The sequence below is a fragment of the Bemisia tabaci genome, chromosome 1 (genome assembly GCF_918797505.1).
Source record: "Bemisia tabaci chromosome 1, PGI_BMITA_v3".
NCBI lineage: Eukaryota > Metazoa > Arthropoda > Insecta > Hemiptera > Aleyrodidae > Bemisia > Bemisia tabaci.
The window spans coordinates 74711376-74735040 of record NC_092793.1 but is presented as its reverse complement, the minus strand read 5'-3'; the positions used below and the strand labels follow the sequence as shown (position 1 = coordinate 74735040).

The 23665-nt window shown below is 39.5% G+C and overlaps 1 protein-coding gene across 4 annotated transcripts in view; it reads right to left on the bottom strand.

Moving 5' to 3' along the window:
- LOC109033200 (neo-calmodulin) overlaps positions 1 to 23665 on the bottom strand; it is a 105529-nt gene that overhangs the window by 63732 nt on the left and 18132 nt on the right. For 2 of the 4 annotated variants that reach the window (XM_019045706.2, XM_072306158.1), the window contains exon 1: positions 19878 to 20048. The exons of 1 other annotated variant lie outside the window; for it this stretch is intronic. The gene's annotated coding sequence lies outside the window, so the exon portion shown is untranslated. Of the gene's footprint in view, positions 1 to 19877; positions 20049 to 23665 lie in introns of those variants that run through there. One more of the 4 variants, XM_019045710.2, reaches the window with a different exon arrangement.

Below are 23665 nucleotides of genomic sequence, written 5' to 3'. Positions count from 1 at the left end.
GGCTTAAACAGAACATCAACATTATTCAGCACTCACCGATTAAAAAGGTAATTAATATGCGACCCCTATAAAGTTTTTTCATCGTTGGATGCAACCCTGTAAATTAACAATATTTTTTAAAATATTTGCAAAATTGTTCGGATGTTCTGAATAACGATATAATTGCCAGATGATTCTTAAAATCACGTTTAAACAAATCCACGACATTATTGCAACAATATCAATATCTGTACAAACCTTTCTATTTTAATTTAACAATTTTTTGTGAAAATATTAAAACAAAAACAAACAAACAAACAAACCTAAAATCTTTACAGTAAATTCACTGTTATCAATCATATTTTAAACAGTTTGTTTAATATGCTTTGAACCAATTGTTAGAGATACTGTCAGATTTAGCTTAACAGCAACCTCACGAAATATATTTTAAACCACTCTCAAAATCTCCTCCGGATTTTACCAGGAGACCTCATGTGGCAACCAGGCGCAAAAATAGTATCATCAGAGAGAAAGGGATGAATGTTCGACATTCAAGAGCAAGAGGGCTTGATAGGCGAAAAGTTACTGAAACAATAATGAACTGCTAAATGAGGATAGCGCCAGGAGGGTGGATTTAGAATGACGCCGAGTGAATTAATTAAAAGTTAACACTGAGGTTTTTTGGAGAAGCTGAGAAAACAATTTAAATTCCTCCGTAAGCATTTCGTCTAGCTTCATCGTCGCACATCGGTGGTAGAGAGTCTAAAAATATCTCAAACATTTCTCCGTGGACGCAGTGCAGTGGTTCCTTTTCAAAGGGCTCATGGATAAACAACGCATTTGGACTTTATTTTGCAATTAGGAACTACAATTTCTGGCTCACCTGTTAAAACATACTTATGTGCCAAGGAAAACTAATGGTGCATAAGTTGTTTCTAAATTGACCCAGCGATTGTATAGTTCCAAGTTGCAAAATTCAGTCCATTTAAGTACCACCCGAGTGGGTTCTGCAAAGGTCGCCGATTTCCCCCACGGTTTCAGCTTTGGCGTTTGAAAGACACGATCTGGACGCAGATTGTGCATGCAACTATTTCGACTCTTGTGTCGCTAAAGAAGCATCGGGCTCAGCTGAAGGCAAGTTTTGCGCGCGTTGGAATCCTCGGAATCTGTGGGAGATTGACTTCTCGGAGGTCGTATGCTTTTTAGACAATTTGTATCTCATGAGAATTTTTGCAACTTTCAAATAGTCATACTGATGGCTGAGGAATAATACCGCTTACAAACTGAGATTATGCAGGACAAAGAAGAGACTTCGCCATTTTTGTAATTTCTTGGTTGGATTTGCGATTTTTTTTAGACATTACAGCTTCTTTACAGCGCTTTCATGCAAAATTGGAAAAACTAAAAACATTAAGTTGCATATTTATGACTGAAGAATGCGGCAAAGTCGGTAACTCATTTCCGCAAAAATTGTCATTTGAGCGATATTGTCCCTTGGCCCTCGATACGCTGTTTTTTCACAGCACGGTAGAATTGAGGCTGTGGATGGGAGTCGAAACTTTAAATAAAGAAATCCACCGCTACTATGAGGCCATTTGGCGTAGGGACAACCATCACTTATCATCATTTTATCTAAATCCGCCAATAATTTATAATTAGACAACATTTTGCAATTAGGAACCAGGGCCGGATTTTCCTACTTGCCACCCATGGGGCGCCTGTATTTTGCCGCAGCCTTCTCATTCGTTTTGAAACATCAATAAAAACCATCAAGTGAACGTGCCAGCGGGGGAGGGGTGCATAAGACGCGTTTACTCGTGTTGAACACATTTTTTGGGAAAGCCCTGTCAACACTACTAGCGAAAGGTCACGGAACTTTGAGCGAAAGTCAAGTTTCGTAAACCTATCTCTAATGGACAAGGCCTTCCATTCATAAGAAATGAACGAAAAAATTATGAAAGAACAAACACAAAATTTGGTTCAATGATTTTAACTTCCGCCGCCGCGCCGACCGCGCCGTGTTTGGCGCAATGCGTGAATTATTCACGCAGTCTTGAAGGCGCTATGCGTTTCACGCTGACCGCACTATGTTTGGCGCAATGCGTGAAGTATTCACGTAGTCTTGTAGGGGCTATGCGTTTCACGCTGACCGCACTATGTTTGGCGCAATGCGTGAAGTATTCGTGCAGTCTTGTAGGCGCTAATATGTGTTACATGCCGATTGCCGCGCCGACGGCCTCTCCTTTTCATCTCGAGTCCTCGTCATCATTTCTCCCTAAGTCGCGCCGTTCCAGGCCAAATTGTGTGTTTGGTTTCTCTCTTAACTCGACTAATTAAAGGTGCTATCTCTTGCATCACCAACTAAATTAGAAATTACCATACTCTTAGAAAATGAGAGATTTTGTAGCCTTTTCTCGTTTGTAATATTTTTTCTCTAAATCCGAATTTTTTTCATACCTACATTTAAAAAAGTTGCAAAATTTGCCGCCCCCTAGATTTGCCGCCATGGGCCGCGCCGCGGCCCATATGTGGCCACCCCGTTAATCCGGCCTGTTAGGAACCATAATATCTGGCTCATCCGTATAAAAACTTATAAGGAAACTAATGGTACATAGGTTGTTTCTTACAACTAAGCCAGAAATCGTATTTACTGATTCTAAAATATAGTCCAATTCTTTTTCGTGCTCGATTTAGCCTCTTACGTCATTATGGATCGATTTTTTTTCGATTCCAAGTTTAAAAGGCGTTCCCTAGCCAGAGATGCAACAACATCGAAAAGACTGTTGTTAGCGTGTGAGACGGCAATTATAGACGGGGGGGGGGGGATACTGGCGTTGGCGTCGGATAGTCCACGGCTCACTCCCCCCACCCAACGCCGCGACCCCCCCGTCTTTTACCTCCGTCACCCCCTTTTCAACCTCCATCCTCCCCTAAAGGTTCCGCTTTCCGATTAAACATTGGCCAGATTATCATCTCGCATGTTAACCGAGCCATCGTCCACGGACTTGGGCGCGCGTATTGCCGAATCTCCTCTTTAATTTTTGTTTTTTGTGCGTTATTTCGATCCCCAAAACGCATCCCTACTGTGGCAACTCCGCCCCTGTGTGGACTCGTCAAAATTCAGAGGATACGCCTTCACTTTAAATTGGGTCTCTGGAAAGTCAGCCGAAGGTCCATTATTTATGATCGGCTCATGAAGAAATGCTCAAGGGTGGTTGGTTGATCAACACAGCAAACAAATTTTGGGTTTTTTTTTCTAATTTCTTAGTTCTGAAAAGAATTTAAGGATGTTTGGTGCATTTAGAACATTTAGATTAGAATTGTTTTGGAAACTTTCAATAAACTTTGAGATTGTAGGAGATCAAAATTTTTTGAAATTTTCCGGAGTTTTAATGGAATTAGGGACTTTTTTTTTAATATGTTGAGAATTTGTAATGGAATTGCGATTTTTATTCAGAATGTGTATGTACCGGAAAAAAGGACAATGCCGAAGTTAAAGCTATATTTACGGCCCGTGTATTTTCAAACCATCTCTTTACCTCTTCAATTAACAAAAATTCACCATTCCCTAGCAGGGCCGGATTTACCTACTTGCCGCCCATGGGCCGCTAATATTTTGCCACCCCCTTCTCGTTCGTTTTGAAACATCAATGAAAACCATCAAATGAACGTGCCAGCGGGGGACGTATGCATAAGACGCGTTTACTGGTGTAGAACACATTTTTTGGGAAAGCCCTGTCAACACTACTAGCAAAAGGTCACGGAACTTTGCGCGAAAGTCAAGTTTCGTAAACGTATCTCTGCATGGACAAGGCCGTCCGTTCATAAGAAATGAACGAAAAAATTATGAAAGAACAAACACAAAATTTGGTTAAATGATTTTAACTTCCGCCATCGCGCCGCTCCGACCGCACCGTGTTCGGCGCAATGCGTGAAGTATTCACGTAGTCTTGTAGGCGCTATCCGTTTCACGCTGACCACAATAACTGCACTGTGTTTGATGCAATGCGTGAAGTATTTGTGCAGTCTTGTAGGCGCTAATATGTGTTACATGCCGATCGCCGCGCCGAGGGCTTCTCCTTTTCATCTTAAGTCCTCGTCATCATTTATCTCTCTAGGTAAGTCGCGCCGCGCCGTCCCAGGCCAAATTGCGTGTTTGGTTTCTCTCTTAACTCGACTAATTAAAGGTGCTGTCTCTTGTATCACTGAAAGACGACAAAAGTAGAAATCACTAAACACTCAGAAAATTAGAGATTTTGTCGCGTTTTCTCGTTTGTAATTTTTTTTCTAAATCCGAATTTTTTTTATACCTACATTTAAAAAAATCGCAAAATTTGCCGCCCCCGAAAGATTTGCCGCCATGGGCCGCGGCCCGTGTGGCCACCCCCTTATTCCGGCCCTGTTCCCTAGTGGCTAGACCATTGTTTTCTCCAAGAAAATATGAAAAAAATGTACGAATTATACGAAAAGTGATATTATAATATGCATTTAAGGGTTTTATAAAAAGAAAATCCTTGACTATGAGGGCGCCTTTATTTGGACCGGGCTTAGCCGAATGGACCACACCACATCAGCTATTGCTAAATTTCACTGGGCAATTTATTTTTTTATAAAAGAACGTTTGTGCGGATTCTTTTGAAAATGTTAAGGAATTTACTTTGTACTGGGCAGAAAATTCACTGAAATTTGCACAAAAATCCGTAAAACCGTTCTCATGTGAAAAATTAAATTGTCTAATTGAATTTGGCAATAGCCTATGTGGCTTGGTTTCATTCTGCTTAGTGCAGTCCATTCAAGAAAATGATATTACAGAAGGAATCAAATACGAAGTAAAAAGAAAATTAATAATTCTTGCCTATTCTCTGTGTTTAATCAAGATTACACAAAATTACATAAAATTTACCTAAAAATTGTAATGGTTTTAAGCGTTTAACGATGAGAGGCGTTTCAAACACTTCCCTGGGAATAATTCGCTCAATCTTACAACAGCGCACGAGGGGAGATTTATCAGATCAATGTTCTCGAAAAGGTAGTTCTCGTGTCTGCACTAGGTGATAACTTTGTGCCTTCTCCCCTTATCCTCAAAGCGGCCCCTGCCCTCGATCGATTGAAAAATGAAGACATCGGTGTCGTAAAAGTAAACAGGGGGGAAACAGTTCGGCCGTAATCCGTCGTGGCGTGTCCATCCTGTTTGCGATGCCGTGCTAAGGAATAACACCGTATGAACATTAAAGAGTTGCCAAATTACCTCTGAAGAGATGTTTATTTTTGAGGACAATTTTGAATGTTTTTCCTTAAAATTTTCAGAAAATTTAGGCCATATTCTGAACAAAATTATCTGAGAAATTTGAAGAGAAATATTCACAAACTTTCCTGAAATTCGGTGATTTGTCACAAGAAGTTTGGCAACGCCTGAAGGTTCATACGGCATTTTCCCTTAGCACGGTAGTGCGGTCTTCGTGCCTACGTTCCAACGCGAGAACGAGTGAGACATTTCTCAGGGGCAATTCATTCGACAGTCGAATATAATGTCGTAGCGCATTCGTCATTTTTTCGAGTGAGTTTGAGGTCGCGCGGCATTGCGGTTATCGTAAGGCATAGCCGACACCTAGACGTTTTACCCGAACTTCACATGTGGCCATGACCGATTATCCCGCTAGTTGGTCGAGAACAACTGGGTGCAGGGCCGGATTAACATGGGCCGCGGCCCATGGCGGCAAATCTAGGGGGCGGAAAATTTTGCAATTTTTTTAAATGTAGGTATAGAAAAAATCGGATTTAGGAATAAAAAAAATAACAAACGAAAAAAGGCTACCAAATCTCTCATTTCCTGAGAGTATAGTAATTTCTAATTTTGTCGTCTTTCAGTGATACAAGAGACAGCACCTTTATGTAGTCGAGTTAAGAGAGAAACCAGACACACAATATGGCCTGGAACGGCGCGGCTTAGGGAGAAATGATGAAGAGGACTTGAGATGAAAAGGAGAAGCCCTCGGCGCGGCAATCGGCATGTAACACATATTAGTGCCTACAAAACTGCACGAATACTTCACGCATTGCATCAAACACAGTGCAGTTATTGTGGTCAGCGTAAAACGGATAGCGCCTACAAGAATGCATGAATACTTCACGCATTGCGCCAAACACAGTGCAGTCAGCGTGGAACGCATAGCGCCTACAAGACTGCGTGAATACTTCACGCATTGCGCCAAACACGATGCAGTCGGCGCGGCGCGGCGGCGAAAGTGTGTCAATGGAAGTGACTACAATGGTTGATGTTTGTTTTATTTGCAAGCGTGAGGTTTGATTTAGGTTATATTTTAATTTTTACTGTAAAAAATAATTTCTCCTTTTTGAGTTAACATCATTATTTGAAATAATGTTAAACAAATTCCTCGTGAATTTTTGATGAGAGAATATTACGTCTTGTGGTACTTTTCCCTGTTATGAGGTTTATTATTGATGCATAACTCATTATACTTTTATGGCTCGCCTTCTTTTACATTTTTATGAACGGAAAGCAGCTGTAAGTGAGTAAAGATACCTTAATTTACCGGAAGTATATTTGAGGGGTTGAGCAGGTGGTAAGTGAAACTTTTCCCCCGAGGGTTTCCAATGTTCCCATTTAAGATCATGCGCTGAAAACGTCAAACTTACCACTTAAGTCGCTGATGTTCGTATCAAACCCTGCGGCCTGTTTTAATCATATGGTCCTGACTTCCACTAGTTCAGCCGAACATATTTCCTCTGTTTGATCACCTTTAATGATGAAAAATGCCCCCTCCTGCCTCACCTACTGAATGTTCGATAATCTTAATTGAGTAGTTTTGCAGCGGCTTTACTTTCGTATAACTTTCTGTCCGTGCCGTTGGCCCCTAAACCGAGTCACGAAGCGAGAATGTTTAATTAAATAAGTAATAAGTGTAAGATTAATGAATAACAAGGTATGCTGAGCAAAAGTTTCCAAGCTTCCAAAGCGACAAGTTTTCTAATCTTATTTCATCGAAAATAAATGTATGCTTTCATGGTGGATGTAAAAAATTAACTTTTACTTGAAAGTCCTCGGCGATAATGTTTAATTTACTAACGAGAATTCAAAAAGTCTTAATGAATACTAAATTTTTATACATATATTTTTGTGAGAACCCTGCAAGTGTTCGAACACAAGCAGAGCTCACAATAAAAACAAAGCTTGGCGTACAAAAACTACAACCGATCAAGATTGCCTACCCAAGTTTTGAAAGAGGTCTCAAACAAAAAATACGAGTCTCACTAAGGCTTCTAAAAACGTTCTGTATGACTTGGTACTAAAAATGTCGGCTATCTGAACTAATTTTCGGTCTCTATAACCAAAAATTTCGGTTAACTGACGGTTACTTAGTCCAAACTGCACCGTATTGATAATTGTGTGTGGGAAAAATTAGCACACTGGGAAAATTAATTAAATGCAAAAAGCACTGAAATTATTTTAGTGGCAAATTTGATACGAGCCTACTGTGAATTTGTTGGCGAGCGAGAAATTTAAAAGGAATAACTCAGAAAATTCAAACTTCTCTTTTGTGAATTAATTTTTTTAATTTTTGATTCGTCCACCGTGTTTTGGGTGAAATTTTAAAATTAAAGATGTATCGTGGTGCCTCTCTTTTACCCTGTGCTTTACATGATTTACGTTACATTGTGTTTTACATGAATGTATGATCATGGATCATCACCGAAATTGCCCGTTGCTGGTTAATGAGCAAATCATTTTAATTGAATGATGAAACGATGTTTCAAAGAAAAGTTTTCGACCAGACAATAACCTTCATGACTTCCTTCTTACTCTAAATTTTGATTCCTTTTTTGGAAGTCGACCTTGATAGGGCTACATATCTTTGAAAGGAAAGACCCACTCTAGAAAAATTCTGACCTCTGAACTCCCTTTCCTCACTCCGTCCATCGTCTTAAAAAAGATTTCATTAGAATAGAGCGGATTTTTTGAGATTTTCGGGAAATTTATACAATTTTGTCAAAAATTCTCTAGTAAAGCCACTGGCTACTTTAGGATGCAACTTGGCGCATTACTATCAATTTTTCTCACTATGGATGCAAAATACTTTTTGTGGGAAGAGTGCGACAACTTAGGGCTCAGAAGCACAGGGAAAATTCTCAAAGGACGTAAAAGAAGAATTTTCAGCAGCTCTTTCAATGTGCTTGTGTCTCTGAGCGGGCTCGGACGGTCTTTCACTCCGGAGGAAAAGGCGGTGTTTTAAATGCGACATCAATCATCATTAATCATTCATCATACGCCGTCATACCGCTTGCCCGCTCGCTGTGTTTTTATCCTCTCTTACTTTGTCCGAGTGCCTGAGGATCCTGCCATTCAGGACGCTGAAATTAATTTGTGCCACGGTGTATTGGTGGTTGCTTCCTCGAATGTAGATTAGTCTTGAAAAGCTCAATTTTTTTTAATATCTGAGACTGAGACTAGAGTTGAATTAAGTTCTGGACCAACCACCAAATGGACCGCGGTAAGCCACATCAGCTTTTGCCAAAAATTGGGCAATTTAATTTTTTACATGAAAACGACTGCGCGGTTTTTCGTGAAAATTTCAGTAAATTTTTCGCACAGTACGAAGCAAATTTCTTTAAATGCTTAAAGGAATCTGGACAAACGTTCTTTTGTAAAAAATTAAATTCCCCAGTTACATTTGGCAATAGCAAATGTGGTTGGGCCCTTGTTGCTGAACGCGGTCAGATCCTCGTAAACCTTCGGTCCTTTATATCCAAAAAAAGCATTTCCTCCCTAGAAGAAGTAATTGCTTTGAGCAAATGGATAGGATGGACAAAACGCGGCTAGCCTTGTTATGATTGGACGACCTTAAGAAAGGAGTATGTCTGAAGGACCGTCTTTGGAGGAAGGGGGGGTGGCGCAGGGGCACGGAGAAGGACTCACAGGGGATGATTAAATGTGTTAAAGAACGAATTGTTTAACTTTTCACATTTTTCTGGTCCTTGACTAATGTTGTCGTCGTTTTTAAGAATTTTATTTCTTTTTTTTCTTTTTTCTTGAATCGGTGTAGCGACGAAGATCCAGAGAAATATCGTAATTTTAATTGTAAAATATTTTTATTTTAATTTACTTTGTATCAATACAAATACATATGATATCAAAAAAAGGGAGAGGAGAAGAAAAACATATTTTAATACTATATAGGAGTAAGAGGACCCCTCACTCTGTCATGAATCATAGTTGCCCAGACGAAAGAATGTGCCTACATTTCAACGTTGCAAACTTTCTTTCACAAATACCAATTTTGCTGAGGAACTGTGAAGCTTTCCGGACTAAAAATTCTTTGATTTTTCTTCTGATTGCACTCAAAAGTCAGTAAAATTTGTGACTTTTTTGTAAGGAAATTAAACCATTTGAGTCAATCCTGCAACCTTGTAATAGTGTTGCGTTCCTTCCTCTGGGAAAGGACGAAATACAATGACTCTTTACACATGCAATAAGTCAATTGTCCGTCTCGGATAACTGAACGATGTAGTTCCAACGGAGGAAATAGAATTAAGGGGTGGTTGGTAATAAATCCATTTATATTCCAATTATGAACCTGCGTGCAGAGTTGGGACGAATGTCGGTTAAGGATGTTGTCTTTTTGCAGAGAACATCGTAGATCTGAAATAGCTTTTGGGAAAACCAGAGAGCTTCTGGCAAATTGGCAACAGAGAGTATGAGAGGCATTATAATTCACGATTCCTTTGTAATATTTAACAAGGAAAACTACTGCATTCGAATTTCCTACGCAAGCTTTGAGTTAATCAATCAACGTTGCAAGACGTTAGGGAAAATTCACTTAAATGCTCTCATGGAAATGAAAAAAGTGATAAATTCCTCATTTTCATTAAGTAAAAAATTAAGTCATCAACATCGCCACAGAGCACGACTGAGTTAAGTTGTATTCAACTATTTTCTTAAGGAAAATGGAGCATTTTTAATTATTTTCAAGTACCTTGCGAACTATATTCTTCGGGTTATTTGGGTTTAAACATGACCATACATCCAAAGTTTTACCCAGCACAATATCACATTCTCGCGATGTACGGTAAGTGCTGCACAGTTGCATGCAAATATTCCTGCTTTACATTAATGACAGTGGGAATTTTTATTATTCGAGTCGAACAATTCGCTTTGCAAGACTGACTCCAGCACTTGATTGTTTTTCATTTTGTTCTAGTATTCATGAGAATCATAGGCGACCGTTGAATGCTTTTTAGATGCGATACCTACACGGCATTGGGATTGCATGAAAGAGATTGCGTATTTTACCCGGTTTTTTTCTGAGGGATTTTTGATCGGCTTCGGCCAAGGTTCTCTTGGAATGACCAAACTATGGGCTAAATTTGCTGATTTTCAAGTTTGAACGGTAGATCTAACACAAAGTTAGAGATTCTCGCCATTTTGTGACAAATATTTTCGAGATACGTTCCAAGTTTTGTGACAGTTTTACGGTTACGAGATGAAAGTGCTTTCGAAATGTAAAAACCAAGGCTTCCCTACCACCACACCGAAAGTACGTTGCAATCAATATAACTCATACGAATCGATGTAGAGTGTGGTTCACTGTTACATCTATGCTTCCAATTTTTTTAAGCGATGCATAAATATTATGAGTGAAAAAAACGAGAGATGCCATAGTGAGGATAACCAAAGTTTTCATTTTAATGTAGATTGTTTTATTATTTTCTTTTACTTCTCTCCCTCCCCCCTTTCCTCATTTTCCCATCCTCTTTTTGCCTCATTCTCTACCTTCTCCTCCCCCTCTTCCCGTTTTCAAAATAACTTCATCCTTTCGCGGAGGGGGAATTTTACAAGTCTGCACTTGGCATCACGCCTCTTATGAAAATGAGCAACGGTTAATTAAGTTGGGTACGTAAGAGATAATGGTGCTTGAGATGGTTTGCATTGTTGCGAGAAATCAAGAATTTTTTGAAGAACTAAAAGGAGGTCTTTCATTTTTTAGACACCATCATTCAAACCTGTGGAGGAAAATAGTTGCAATACGTTCAGAGTAATTTACTGCGATTTAAATGCTGCGTCTGCCGTCTATTTCCGAGTATTGTTGCTTTGCAACCAACTTTTCATCGTAGCCAATTCGCGTTAATAGCAGGCTTTCACCTGTGCTGAAATAATCCTCTTTGAAATGAACTAAAATAACGCTCCCTTCATTGCAGAAAAAGTTTCTGACTGAAAAAGCAGCAGACTAATACGGGCGCTCTGGAATACTTCAGGCGTATGAGATGCTCTCGTTGTTGAAAAAGGAGGACCGGAAAAATTAATTCGTTTTAAAAGCGTTCTTGCTAGTTGCCACTTTTAATTGTAGCAATGTGCCAATAGATTTTTTACGGTAGGTAAGGCTAGACCCACCAATGCCCGGAATGTTGGGTTTTAAACGAGAATTATTTTATTGACTAATTAATTATTTAAACATATTGGTGGCTAAAGTCGAAATATGCAACACGAACAGACTAGCCTTTATTATACTTTTTTTCTTTTTTGTGTGTGTGTGTGTGTGTGTATTGCACTAGGTGGTTTTAAAATTTCCAAGGAAACACCCAGATTCGTGGAAACGTTTTGCCTCACAACAAAACTGCACAAGAAAAATTTGGAAGAAATTTGGAAGAGCTCAATGAAACTTGAAAAAGTATTGAATCATTTCATTTTTTTTTTTTTTTTTGTAACAATATTTTAAATTTAAAAAGCTCGGATTTTCCTTTCTTTGTGCAACGATGGCATGTAAACGTGATGCACATCGTTTTCCATTGAGAAATCTGGGAAAAATTGGCGATGCCGCGGTTTCTTTATATCCACGCTTTGATGCAACTATTCATCCTGTGGAGGTACTTGTGTTGTAAATTCACACCATTTTAACGGTCTGGTTTTCTCTGTTACGAAGCCTGAATGAAACTGTTTGTGCTTAAGTTAAATCCATGTTGTATACACACACATCTCAGACGCTATGGCTCTCTTCATACAACGGCAGAATGCAACTATTCGCGCTTTAGAGATGCCCGTGTTGCATCACAGAAAAGTGCAGGCGCTATGGCTTCCTTAATCATAACGCATGTATTTTTAATTATTATTCGTGCTTCAGGGGTGTTCACTGTTCAGATTGCGTACGCACTAAAGTGCAAGCGCTTAGGTTTTCTTCATCAAGGCGTCCGGCCGCAGCGAAGACATTTTTGTGTTAAATATATGTGTACAATGGAAAATTTGCAGGTGTCTGAAATTTGATGAATTTCGTGTTTAAGCGGAAACCGTTGAATGAACTGAAGACGAGGATACCCTTGGCTAATGCACTGAACAATTATTAGAGGAGATATGACAAAATCATGATCTAACCTGCTGAAATACATGTGTTTAAATACGAAATGTTGCCAGTTTACTGTTTCCCATATCAGAGATACATTATAGAAAATACTGCAAAATCAGCGCTTTAAGCACACTCAGGTGAAGCGATAAAAAATCAGGGTGCGTATTGAGGGCGGCTTGGAGGACGAGGCGCATAAGTGCAGTTTTTGCTATTCCAAGAAATACGTATTTAAAGTTCCAAAATTACATGGAGCCTTGTGGTATTTAGGAAGTTTAAATTTTTGATGCTTTAAAGTTGGATTTTAGTTGTAAATTTTTTGCAGATCATACTTTTAAACTAGTTTTAGTTGAGTCCATGAATATGTCAATTTTTTATAAAACTGCACTTATACGCCTTGTCCTCCGAGCCCCTTAATTCTCCATTGTGCCGACCACAAACGAACCTCAAAATTTGAATAAGCCGCACTATGACAGGAAATGTGCAACGCTGCGAACTTAAATACTGCTTTCCGACTTTCACCATCGATGAGTTGACCATATTTATGCTAAAAGGAACTATGTGCATAGGGATTGCGTGTAACATAATGCCTTTTAGCATAAATACATCCAGTTGACCCCTTCCTGCTCAACTCTGCTCGTATGTGCGATCGATTTTGATTTCGTGGAGGAATCGCGATAAAGTAGACGTCACTAAAGCCGCGCGATTATGGTTGCCGCTCGGTAGAAACCCTCCTAAGATTTCATAGTGGTCAGTATTGAAATAGAAAGATTTTTCAATGTGGATTGGCAACCCCGCTTCCATGCGAAAACAGCGGTATTCAAATTTGGCGGAATCTACAGGCCGTGTAGATTGTCGAAGCCTCCATTAGGGGGTGTTATCTTAGTCCCCCCTCGTCCCACCCCTATCGTCGCATTCGTCGAATTTCGGCTCGGCAAATATTTGCGTGTTGCTTCCGACCCATTTTGCGCTCGGTGCTCACTCTCCTCCGTGCTAAGGAAAAACGATGTATTAACATCCGAGAGTTGCCAAATCTCCTCAAGTAAAATTATTATTTTTGAGGAAAGTTATGAATATTTTTCCTCGAGATGTTCAGGAACTTTAAGTCGAATTGCGGAAAAAATTATCTGAAAAATTGGAGGAAATACATTCATAAATTCACGAGGAAATTCGAGTTTTTTCGACGGAGATTTGGCAACGCCTGCAGGTTCATACAGCGTTCTTCCTTAGAACGGCAGTACGGATGCGGTCTCGGGTTGAGGGTATTTGACGATGCATGCTCACGAAGCGGTGCTCTTCCTCGAAATGTGAAAGAGAAGCTTACGAGCAAAGAGGTATTTCAAGGTTCCGCAAAATTGTCGCGGTCCGCCCCAGAGCTAATAAAAAAAGAAAGAAAAAAATGTCATCTTCACGCAGGAAACAAATCGGCATGGGCACAGTACAGTGGCGTTATTTCAGTCGAGTCGCGGGTGGAGGGGGTAAACTCATTTAAAGAGGATAAATTAGCTTGAGTGGAGGAGAAAACTGCTAAAAATCCCGACAAATGCCCTAAAATAATGGAGCATATCTGTAAGTTCAACTTCAACCCTTAGTTGCCTAAGCTGGGTCAAATTGACTGGAGGCTTGCTAAATGCACGTGCCCTACACTGCCGTGCTAAGGAAGAACGCCGTGAGAGCCTTCAGGCGTTGCCATATTTCCTTCAATGAAAAACAAATTGACTGGGGAAAATTTGCATAGTGTTCTTTTAAATTTTCAGAGAATTTTGTTCTCAGTTTCATCTGAAATATCTGAAAATTTCAAGGAAAAAATAAACATAATTCTTCTCAAAAATACATATTTTATTCTGAGACATTTGGCAACTCTCGAATGTTCATACGGCGTTTTTACTTATCACGGCAGTGCAGGTGCTACAGGGCTCGTACATGCGAGCTCCAGATGTAAGTCTATAAGTACATATACATAAAAAAAGAATCAGTCATCTAATTGAAAAAAAGGAAAAATTGAGTGTCAACACAGCCGAAGTTACGATAAAACTTCTCCTAGACTGTTAACTGAGGGGCGTATAGGAGAGTTTCTTGTACGTTTAAAAAATCAGGTAGCCATTGCTAAATGTGCTAGTGATAATACTTGTATTCGGGCCTCGTTTTTTAACTTTTCTCCCAAATCTGAGCGACACCAATGGCGTGGCGTGGCGTGCTTTAAGATATATCGATTGATCCGCCATTTAAACCTATGAAAAATGATCGATAAACAGGGTGTTCGCAACGAACACCCTAATAATCGATTCATTGCCATAGCTTCAAATGAGGAAATATCGATAATCGATCATTCACACCTGGCCACTGAACGACACCTCATTGGCAGCATCGAGCGAAGCAATGCGAGTTCACGCCTCGCGCCATCGCGCCTTCAATTTTGCAGCCGCAACACGGACATCCATCGAGCACGAATAGTTGTATCTCTGCGCCTTCGTCACCGCGCGTCCTTTCCTTTGCTCTATCGCCATGTTGTGTTGGCTCCGTTTGTCTTATTTGTGGCGATGCTTCAAGGGCTACGTGAGCAACACAGCCGAAGTTAGTAGAGACGTATTCGGGGCTCGACTCACACAATTTATTGCCCACTTGGTAAAGACTTCTTTATTTATTTATTTACTTTCCTTTTGAATTTCGATCCGCCCGCGCATTCATTTAATATTCTACAATTTAGAGGGAGAATTGACAACTTTACCACGCACGACGCTTTGTGCATACTGATCTCCGAAACAAGACAGAGCTATCTTACCGTGATAGCGAGGAGAGCAGTAACGGGCTCAGAAGCGTCCGACCGGAAAATTTTATTAAGAGAAGCTTCCGTTCTTTTTCAAATTGCCACTAATCATCCGAAAGACTCTTAAAAGTTGTTTGGATTATTAAAAATTGACCGACTCCATTTCAATTGCATGAAAAGGGTATTTTTCATTTTGATGTTAGGCTCGTGTTAGGCAAGACAGCCGTAAGTGCTATACACTACATGCTTTTGTGGTTGCGTTTTGGCAGCAGAGGGCGGCGCTTCACTTGAAAGCACTATTTTCAAGGCTCTCCGGAGAAATGATGTCACTTACTGCTGTCTTATCTGAAACTACGTCATTTTTTGCGCTGTAACTGCTTTCCCATACGTCTCATTTTATTCAACTTAGATTAATTTTGCTGTTTTAGCTATGGCGGTGATTTTATCTAAAAGCGCTTAGACGAATTTGGAAGAAAGCTCGCTATCGAAAATTTGACGCTTACTGCTCTCTTCGCTATCACGGCAGAGAGCTATCTGTTGTGTGACTTCCAGGTTCCTAAACACACTGCTGATCTCTCAATCAAACTCTCCGGGAGAAGTGATGGCATCGAGACGGAAGGGCGGGAGGGGGGGCGGATGAAAAAGACCCGCGGCTAATGAATTGTGTTGATTCGCACCTTAATTGACACCGATCTGCGGCACTCGGAACCCACCTCCGCCCCCCGCCACTGCATGGCATGGCGCCGTCGATACGCTTCCGGAATAGAAAACAGGGCGTTGAAAGAGGAGGGGTGGGGGTTGAATCGGTGAGGGGGGTGCGAAAATTCATTACCGGCGAAACGGCGAACGGACGGTTCCGCACACATCATCTCTCTGATCGCGGGCGAACCTGATCCTCCGGTTTTTTCGCGCGTCTCGGGTTACTCCAGTGGCGTGGCGTGAATGATCGATTATCGATATTCCTCCATTTGAAACTGTAGTAAAGAATCGATTATTAAGGTGTTCGTTGCGAATACCTTGATAATCGATCCTTTTCCATAGATTTAAATGGCAGATCAATCGATGTATTGCAAAGCACGCCACGCCACTGAAGTTACTCCGATACTTTCTGCCTCCCCCCTCCCTCGCCCGCCACCCCCGGTAATAAAGAGCGGTAGGAATCGAACCCCGGCAACCGAATTGGGATGGAACCGCTGTTAGAACGTGTTTACGAAAAAGGAAATGTCTGTCGGTTAACTAGTTTACCGAGGAGCCACTTCCTCGAAAACCTATTGGCAAAAACCGAATGTAATTTTTCCCCCTCCTTCCATCGGTTTTTTCCTCTCCCGCTGTAAAGGACGCGCTCCAGTATGCCCTCTCACGCAATTTTCGGAAAATGCAAGAGGGATTTAACTACCAGAACGCATAAGGGGTAAAATAAAATCACACGACACATGGTCCCTTATCAAAGTTTCGAGCAGAACGCGTTCGCCATGAGAGAAATGCCCGTGATCAAATCATAAACAAGGTGGAAAAGTGTACATTTTACACAAAAATTAGTTAATTTATGTTCCTCTTTTTTTTATTCCTCATTTCAAAGTCGTTAAATTATTCTGGGTTCGCACCATTTTGCGGGGAAAACAGGGCCAGGGAGTTCGAAAATTTCGATTTGAATCTAAAAATTTTAAGTTAAACGTTTTTTGACCTTAGTCGAAATTTTTGAACTTTATGGCCTTATTATCCCCGCAAAATATTTATATAATATAATATATTTTATAATATAAGCCAGCATTATTTTACCACCTTGTTACATTCGCAAAGTATGCTCGATAAATTGACATTTTTTTCTCTCCTGCTATATATTTGTTAGAGTCCAAACCCGAAAACGCGAATTACCGGTAAAAACCCGTTCAGTCAAAAAAAATTAGTGAAAACCCGTAATGAGGTTTAGTTCTAGGTTTTTACGAATAAATCTAGTCAAAATTGTTCCATCATAGGGCTATCGGTAAAATCCCGAAAGTGGAAGTAGCAAACCATGGATTAAATCGGGAAGAACAGAGCATAATTTCACGTCCATGTTGATGGGGAAGCTTCTGATTGGTGAGTGATGATGATTGTCTTGGATATTTTTTTTTGATAGTTTGAATTGTCTCATGCATCTTGACCCGTAAAAATGATTCTCCCTCTTTTTTTCCTGCGCAAGATTCCCATTCGAGCTATGCTTTTTCATCGAGGGGGGAAAAAGAGGGAAAATTGTCACCGTGTCGTGGCAGCAGCGCGGTGTGTGGTGCGTGCCTCCACCACGAAGATTAACTCGAAGCTGATTAAGATAATTGAGTTTGGGTCTTGTTCCCACTTCCCACTTAACGCCCGTTAGAATCGCTGTGACTGATTGACGCCCGTACGACGACCGCTTTTTACAGATGGCGGCTCATTAAAATTAGTGGCCATTAGACATCGGGCTCGGTCAATCACGGCCCGAAAATAGAATCGCTCACTGTACATTGAACCTCGAATTCAAGTCAAGTGACGGCTATTAGGGTTGCTTTTGCGCGTTTCGTATCACTTTTTTTATGCGGATGTGCCATAATGAGCAGTGAAAAACGTGAAGTACCATTAGTCGGGAGGACTTCCGCAGAAACATCTTAAGTACAGCGGTCGATACTTAAATGGACCGCATTTATAACAGTAAGGAACCAAGCCACATCAGCTATTGCCAAATTTAATTTGACAAATTAATCCTCTACATGAAAGCGGTTGATTATGCGGATTTTATCACAAATTTTGGTGAATTTTCTGCATGGTGGGGAGCAAATTCCTTAAAATTGATTAAGGCATTAGCGCAAACGATCTCTTGTAAAAAATGAAATTGTCTGGGCTACATTTGGGAATGCCTGATGTGGCCTGGCTCTTTTCTCCTAAACGCGATCCAAATATCTCTCGTTTTATTTTTTCTTTGAAAAAAGCTAAGCAACGCTCTGACATAAAATTTCAAGAGCATATTTTTTATAATCTTGGAAAAATTTACAGACAGTTTAAAGGCATTATGTCTCTTTAAATTCAAAAAAATGGGAGAGAATCAGGCATCGTGATATGCGGTTAGACTGATATTCTGGTTGAATGCATTCAATTCTGCGCTCTGCAGAAACACGTCGTATGAAAGTTCAAATATTGCAGAATTCTATGATAAAAACAGAAATTTGGGACTTGATTCATATTTTCCTTTGCTTTTTTTCACAAAACTTTATTCACGATTTAATTTGAAGTAATTATAGCTCTCATCGGAGCTAAATGTTTTGTAAGACGGAGCTTGGCAACGTTGGAATGTTCATGCGGTAATTTTTTTTTAACTTTCTAAAAATCTTGCTCGCAATCATCAATGTTTCTAATATATACAAGAGGGCTTCCCCTCTTACCACTACGCGGGAAACCTCTGATAAGCGTTTTGCACTTTGAATGATAAGCGCAATTTTGAAATCAAATTTATTTTTATCAATTTGTGAGAGAGGCACTGCCACCGCACTCAGTTTTTCATCTTGTTTATAAAATGCTCAAAATTCGGCAGAGGCAAACCACATGCTTTGTAATATTGTCAAGATTGCGCTGACTTCCTCTTTGCCATAAAAACCTAAAAGAACTTGCACCCAAGTTAAAGTTGTAGAATAAGTTTAGTTTAATTATGAATACTTAGATTTTTGGTGTAAAATCAAAACTTGTCAAATGTTCAAGTTTTTGTGATGGATAGAGGAAGTCGCACAATTTTAGCAGCATGGCAATGCACTAAGCCAGGCGTGTATGTAATTCTACTCGCAAAGTAAGAATAAAAAAAGGCTTAAAGAATTACAAGATAATCTAAACATTCAACAAAATTATTATGATTAAAAAATAAAGTTATCAAGGCAGCCAGAGAAAGAATGCAAACAGCATCATTGAGGCGTGCAGAAAGCGGAATTGTGACTCAAAAGCGCTTGCTATGAATGTTGACCGTCGGTCGATGAGTTGTTGAATTGATAGGAAAAATTGGTGACGAGAAAAGAAACTCATGGATTTAAACGACAGTATTGAAATGTAAAATTGATCGACAGTCAGTCATGAAAAAAGTACTGCGATGCTCTATGATATACATCTCTTGTACTCATTTAAAAAAGATAGAGAAAAAAAGATCGAAGATAAAGTGATCGACCTGGTAAACTTTCATCCACGTAAAGTCTGAAGATTTGACACCCCCCTCCCCCCAAAAACATTTTTTTTTAAAAACATTAATTTGGTAAAGAGGATTGAAAAAGATAAAAGTTGAAGCTTCATTTTTCAATTTCTTGGGCAATCTTTGGTTATTTAAAAGGCCAACAAAGAGAATTAATTTTTTTTTTCAAAATATTAATACGTTCTTTATAGTTCTTTAGGAGACTAAAAAAGGAAAAATATAATGATACGAAAGTGATCGATTGTATTTATTTTTTTAAATTAGGTATGAGTACTTTGTAATACTATAAGACTAAATAAAATACTTTTATTTTTCAACTACTTGTTTGGGCCTTGATTAACTTCTCCAGAACTTCAAGAGCAATAAAGGAGAAGAAATTTCAGAGATGTGGCAAATTCTTGGTCACTGCTCGAAAATTTAAAAGCTTGCGGATTTTTACGTAAATTAAAGATTGAAGATTTTAATTTCAGTCTCAACTTTTCAATTCATTTTCGGGAGGTTTGAAAGTCCGCAAATCTTCAGAAATTCTTGGGTATTTGACTATAGAAAAAAAGCAACTAAAGCAGACTGCATTCCGGATAGAAAATGTCGAAAATACTAGTTGAAACGGTGAGCAGGAGCCGATGCGAGCGAACCAATTCCGTCTGGGAAAAAATCCCGGAAGCGAGGGAGCGTGCTAAAATGAGGTTAACGAGTGTTCCCGCGCGGAGCAAAAATGCGGACTATTTGCGGACTAGACTACTCAAGTGGCCCGTCGCCTGGTGTGAGTTCAGACTGGCGAAGACATCAAGACATAGCTGGTTGCGTCCTCCGGCGCCGGCGCTTGCATGCAGCCCCAAACACCCCCCCCCTTTTCCGCGGGTAAGGGGGGCCGGCGCCGGCGGCCGGGATTGCCAGACATCTTATTTTTGACGTAAATCCATCAATTCATAGATTCGGGGCTGTTCGTTAATTACGTAACGCTTTAGAGGGTCGGTTTGTTTTCATAATTTTATACGACCGAGCATGACAAGGGGTGAAAAGGTGTCAATCTCAGCGTTACACAACAGGGTTTATACTGGATTTCAACTTTTTCTTCTTCCTCTTCTTGACTTTAATATGTATTTTAAGTTTTTTTTTTTTTTTCTTTGTATTATTCTATTTCGTCCCTTAAATCTCACAGTCTTTTGATTAACAGAGGCAATGGTCATCGCCCTTTTTCAGAGTGAAAATTTCTTTTCATTTTTTTTTTTTTTTTTTTTTTTTTTTAATTTTTTATGAAAGGGGAGAAGGGTGGCGTCTAGACAAATCTTACGATATTATTTAGGGGCTGTCGAAATCAGCGTTACGATCGCATTACAAGGAGAGGGTGCGGATGTCAAAAAATCGGAAATATCGCGTTTTGTAATCATAGACAGCCTTTTTGGTTCAGTCTTCATTTCCGTATGGTCAGTGCATTGAAAAATTCGATTAAAATACGGAAAAAAGTGCGGATGAGTCATGCTGTGTTTTACTTTGATTAATTTCAATGTGAGATTGAGAAAGGTGATTTTTACTGTCACAAGTAATAACAATAACAGTTGTTTTGATAGATAATACCATTATCGTCAAATGCCTTTTTCATTGCTACTAAATAGGTGGCTCGGTTCCGTGCGGGATACTTTCAATTTAAAATTTTGTGTAATTTTCGAGAAGTAACTTTGTTAGGATAAGTTATGATTGCTGCGAAAAAAAGGGTTGAAGATTATTACCGAGCCAACAATGAATCAATCAATCGTCGTCATCATCATCATCATCATCATCATCATCATCATCATCATCATCATCATCATCATCATTGAGAACTCGTCATATTTTTTTAATCATGAAAACCCACCTGTTTTTTACTATAATTTTTAACACAGTGCTGAGCCCACATCACTCCGTGGGGAAGTCACAGACAAAAAATCCAAATACAGTGAAAACTCGCCAAGTCGAATCGCGTAGGGAACGACAAATAATTCGACTTAAGCAGCATTTCGTCGTAACCGTTGTTATAGACTTCGAGCTTTTACTGTATTAACATCAGAGCCACAAAATGAATTTTTGAATTTTTTGGGTTTGATCTCCCCGAAAAACTGTGGATTCAGCATTATTCTACCATCCTGTTATTTTAGGATGTTGAATTAACATCCTTGGTTCTTAAACAGATGCGCATAAGTCTCGAAATGTCTACCTTGACTACCCCTGCTATTAATTTCATGTCCTGAGGAATGAGGATATTAGGTGAAGCGCAAGGGCTGTCGAGACAAACGGTTTGAGGTTTGTCTTACATTTTGTACAAGAACCATGGATGTTAATTAAACATCCTAATTTAAGGGCTTGGAGGACAAGCCGCGGAAGTGGAATTCTTACTATTTCAAGAAATACACGGAAAATGGTTTTAGGGACTCACAATTTTTTTAGGAGCAATGGAAGTTAATTAAACATCCTTATTTAAAAAAGACTTGAAGGACAAGACCCATGAGTGCAATTCTTGCTATTTCGAGAAATACGTGTAAAGTTTCAAAATTGGACGGAGACTCATGGCGAAGAAAAGGTTTAAACTCACTTTTTGATGCTTAAAAATTGGGATCCGGGGGTAAATTTTTCACAGAGTATACTTTAAGATTGGATTCAGTCGAAATCATTGAGGCCTCGATTTTTTTTTTCAAAAACTGCTCTCATACGCCTTGTCCTTAAGACCCGTCGATTCTTTTTGGTGCAGAAAGGCAACACTGTCGCGACCACCCTCATCCTCCATCAGAGCGATGGCATTGCGCTTTGAAAATAGCTTGTTCATCGGTCTCCTCGAGTAAACACTCTTTGCTCCGTTAACAAGTGACTCTGAATGACGCCTTGCAAATCCACGCTTGTGGGCAAGGAAAGGAAGGGGTTAAAGGCTTGTGCAGCCACTGATGCTGGATAACTTTGTAAGTCGCGGGTATGACGTCAGGGTGAATGACCGTAAAGAAAGAGGAGGGCTCCGAAAAGTTTGCTCCAACTCCTTCTAGATCTTGCTCCGCATTTTTCGGCTGAATGGAGTTTTTCCACGCACATAAAATCGGAAAATTAAGCACACTATTCATTGAGGCGGTGGCTGCAATATTGGCATATCGACGGTGTAAGTCGGCAATCACATAACTCGGTTTGCGACGTCGCAAACTTCCTGTCATACTTTATTTTTTAAGCGGAAAACTACTCAACGTCAATTCTTTAAAACTGCCGTGATTTTTCTCCCTATGCGAGGAAAATTCTGCAAAAACTTCAAGGAGTGACGTCAATTTGTTCTCTTTTAAAAAATAACATAGAGGCGGAGATTTTCAGACTTCGCAAACGAGATATGTGATTGCAGACTTACGCCGTCGATATGTGGGAAAACCTTGTTGTGAGAAAAAGGCGTTTGAAGTTTTTCCTTGTGAGTCGTGCTTTTTAAAAACACAACGGGGTTTTTTTTACTAGTTTAAGGTTTGCGGACCCTTCCTAAAGAGTAGTTGTGCATAAATTTATCAATTTTAGGTAATTTTAAGTGATTTTTAGATTTTTTAAAAAAGCACGTTATGAGCTGTTTTAACTAAAAACCTAACTTCCTTCTAGCGTTGGATTTGCGGAATTGAAAGAATTCTTTTGAAGTTGAGGGAGATTCTCACAATTTCCGAACAATTCAACCCTCAAAGGACGGATCAAAGCTTTTTTCTCCTGGAATTCGTTCAATTTTCCCAGAAAAATTTCCGAAGATATTTTTTAGCCTGAGACAGAAATATCAACTTTGTCATTTAGTTAGAGGAAATACTTCATTTAATAGAGGCGCGTGGCTTATATATGAAAGACGACCCACCAACACTGAAGCTACCAAATCCTCATTACGTCTTTTTCAATTTTTTGCTCATTAGCGTAAAGGTTGAAGGATTTCATCATCGGTTTAAAGTTCTCCGAAATGTGATTTCGAGGAATGATGAGCATGGAGCGAGGGTAGTGTTGGAGGGTTTTCCAGAAAAGGTACCGGCTCCAATTTCATTAATTTCGCCCGGAAGTTATTTGGAACAACCTTATTCTCGTGAGTTCAGATTTATTTCAATCTCAGACTTGACAAACGGATTTCAGAATACAAATCAATTATAATACAGAAAGAGCGAATAATTGTGGTGGTATTAAATGTCATTATTAAAATGGGCTCTATCTCCAAAAATTGTTTTGAAGAATAACTTATTGTCGATTATTGTATGCTTTAAAACGTATGGATTTTTTATATTTTCTTTTTTTTTTTTGCAGATGAACCCATTACTTAATGACGCTTAATTTTCATGGAAGTAATGAGGCTGCTTTGCTGCATCTGAGAAAAGAGTAGTTTTCAATTTAAAATCAATCAAAAATTATGATGAGCGCATT